General features: G+C 48.9%; 1 non-coding gene across 1 annotated transcript; it reads left to right on the top strand.

Annotated features, from left to right (window-relative positions):
• The first annotated feature begins 1,822 nt into the window (after positions 1 to 1,822).
• TRNAY-GUA (transfer RNA tyrosine (anticodon GUA)) lies at positions 1,823 to 1,907 on the top strand. Its single transcript is given in 2 exon segments — positions 1,823 to 1,859; positions 1,872 to 1,907. It is a non-coding gene; the product is annotated as a tRNA-Tyr (tRNA).
• Positions 1,908 to 3,401: the final 1,494 nt, after the last annotated feature.

Here is a 3,401-nt window from a genome sequence, read left to right as displayed (position 1 = left end):
CGAATTAATATTAAATAAATAAACCGGCGGTATGTTCGAGGCTATGAGAATTAAATAATTAAAGTTGGTAGCCTCGAACAATGGGAAAATCCCATAGGGATATATTCGCGGTCGAATATAAAAAGTAGTATCCACTGCCACCAGCCAAAACTCGATCAGGGGGGACGGAGACGTGCCCCCTCAACTAATAGACCCCGGGGCAATCGGATTGCCCGGACCAGTACGTCCACAATATGATGGTTTGTACTGGTTTCTGTTCATAATTTGGGACTAGTAAAGCCAATGGTGACTTTACATGCCCTGGGAGACAGTAGTCAGTCCCAGGGTATGGTGTCTATGGTGGGGTGTCACTATGACACCCCTGTGTCACTGCACGGATGGTGCTGTGTAACACACATAGTAAAACAACACATGAGACCCTATGGAGTAAAGGACCCCATAGCCCATAAAACACATTAACAGTCAAAGGAATACCATGAATCATGTCCAAGAGTGGGAAAAGGAGTCTCACTCTTGGCAGGAGAAAAAACAAACTCCAGAAATCCAGCAAAGCTGCTGGGGGACTCACTAGGTTAGGAAATTCAGCCTAAACAGAGAATTCTCCCTAACAGTGGTCTGCTGGGCAATGTGGTCCGCTGTAGTGGTGGCTGCTGAATGCAGCAACCCAAGCGCAGGAAATTGAGGGGGACCATGTTTCCAGTGAGGCCTTCTGAAGTCTCCCCGAGCCCACATATGGCAGCGGCCGGGTCAACCTCATCCCGTGTATCTCGCCGTCTTCATATAGGAGCGTGGGAAGTTCTTCCGACTGCCCAGTGGTCCGTTGTAACCCCAGCATGTGCTCCTCTCAGAATGATTGAGAGGATGCACACCCAGTTGACTACCACCTGGCTGGAATGTCAAACATCTGGAATTTCAATCTATAAAACATGCAGAAACTGTAGAAGGGAACAGATTGTGGTGCACATGGTTATGTGTGGTGTAGGTGCAGTACTCATCAGGCATTCAGACCATTAAGGCAGAACATATACTGCTACTTGCACTTGCAGAGCACTGGCTTGGATAGGACAAAGGTATTGGAAAACTGAACGAGAAGCGATGTCAGTACTTTGGGGCATATGCCAGTTTCCCCTGCAGACATCCCTGATTATAAAGTGGCAAGTAATTGCACTGCCCCTTGCCAGTCTGCAATGCTTGAGAAATAGATGTTGAATGCAAGGGAATTACTTTAATCTGATTGTTTTGCCTTAGACAAGAGAATCGTATTGTTTGTCTGTGTTTGCATCTGCATCATTCGTGAGAAAGTCCGGAAAAACCCCATTGAACCCAGTGCGGCTGACGTCACGCGCATGCGTATTGACGTGCGGCGAGTGACGTGCTGACGTGTCCCCCTGGCATTGCCAGCAGTGTGTCGACATGCCAGAAGGCGGCGTGCTCGAAAAAACGGGCCTCTTGAGGGTCAATATCAGGGGGGATCATGGAAAACACCCAACAAAATAGCAACTCCACCTTAACATCCTTGCTATCAGACAACGCTATGCTAATTTGTGTGTCCTAGGAGTTGACCAGTGACGAGGTGAAAAAATAATCCCTCCTTAATCCGGGGGAAATAGTACACAATTCGTTTAGCCGATGACTCTTAGTTCGAGGGGAGAAAATGCTGCGCGTTTCATATTTTTAGCAAAGTTTTGATATATTCTAAGCCATGAACGCCAACAACTGCATTATTTTAATGGTAGTCCACATGGATACATTATTTTTTGGCCAACAGCATAGCATGAATGGGACATTTATAAGGCCTATCTGACTGCCTCTACGCATGGAGCCTTCGATAGCTCAGTTGGTAGAGCGGAGGACTGTAGTGGGAAGCAGAGATCCTTAGGTCGCTGGTTCGAATCCGGCTCGAAGGAGGTCCACGCTTTTTTCGTACTTAAATTTAATCAACAATACAAGATGTACATTTCAAGACATATTCAGGCGAAACAAACTATGTTTGGTCGTTCCTGGTTTTTTTTTATTTTTAAAAGGCCGAGTTATTGTATGGGAGTCGTAGGGCGGTTAAACCTTCACTGAATTTGCAGATTAATATATGAAACAGAGTTGCCTTCACATTTTACCTGGTTTTCTGTTACAGGAGACACCGTTGGGGGTCTACGCATCAACGAATGTATGAATCACCTCCCACCGTTAATGGAGGCTCCCGCACATGCGCAGACCGCTTACATCCTCGCAGCAAGCCAGGTCGTCTCATGTAGTTGTAAAGCAGTGCGCGCTTCACTCGCTATTTGTGGCTGGACGGAAGGGTTATTCCAGCTGGAGTAGTAATTGATGTAAGGGGTGGGGGCCGCTGAAAGATTGAAAATGAAAGGTAGTGGTGCCAGGGCCTGTAATGAGAGAGGTGGTGTGAGTAAAGTTGCATGAAGGAATGTTCTGATTACTTGCCAGCAGGGGAGTTGCTAGGTCTGGAAAAGACCCGGGGCTAAGCTGATGTCGGAACTGTTGGGACTGGGGGCTAGCTAGCCTTTTGGCTGTAGCTCCTGAGATTCTATCCGGGGCTACAACCAAAAGATCAGGGGCTATAGCCCCCTTAGCCCCCCCCTAGCAACGCCCCTGCTTGCCAGTAGTGGGGATTACACCGGTAAGTAATCAAACGATGAAACTCCAACCTCTTTCACATTTCACCTCTTATTCATGAAATATACCCAAAGACCAACATCAGACCAGCCAAGAACAACACCCTTCCCATACCCAACAAGATATCCTCAAAGGGAATCACAGAAGTGTCCGGGTAGAATGGAGAACCAAGAGTTGAGACCCCTACTTACCAAGCTATGGATCGCCCTCCCCTCCAATGACCAAGCCTGGAAGCGATAGAGGTGTCAACAATGAGTAGCATTCGCTGCGAGCATTCTGAAACCACAACTCCAGAAGTGGGGTCCCAACTTCGGTAATTGTTATAGGGCGGTCCCGTGGACACACAGGCCATCCCGATCAGTGCTGGGGCAGAGGCGTTGCTAGAGGGTGGCTGAGGAGGGCTACAGCCCCGGGTCTTTTGGTTGTAGCCCCAGATAGAATCTCGGGAGCTACAACCAAAAGGCTAGCTAGCCCCCAGTCCTGACAGTTCTGACATTAGCGTAGCCCCGGGTCTTTTCCAGACCTAGCAACACCCCTGGCTGGGGGCAACCTGCAGGTTATTCAGTTGCCATGTTCACACAGCGAGCAATAGTCGCGGGAGGGCACCCCGGCTTTCAATGTAGCCGTGAGCATACGGCTAGACAGTGTGATGTCGGGGGCTCCGTTGGTGCGGAGGTTCTGATGGAAGCGCAGACCTGCTTGGGCCTAAGGGTCGCAGCACAGGGGAAACAAACCACATGACCTCTATGGCTGGTGCATAAACCCGGACT

This window comes from Ambystoma mexicanum, chromosome 4p (genome assembly GCF_040938575.1).
Source record: "Ambystoma mexicanum isolate Mex_15411 chromosome 4p, UKY_AmexF1_1, whole genome shotgun sequence".
NCBI lineage: Eukaryota > Metazoa > Chordata > Amphibia > Caudata > Ambystomatidae > Ambystoma > Ambystoma mexicanum.
This window is presented reverse-complemented; position numbering and strand designations above follow the sequence as displayed.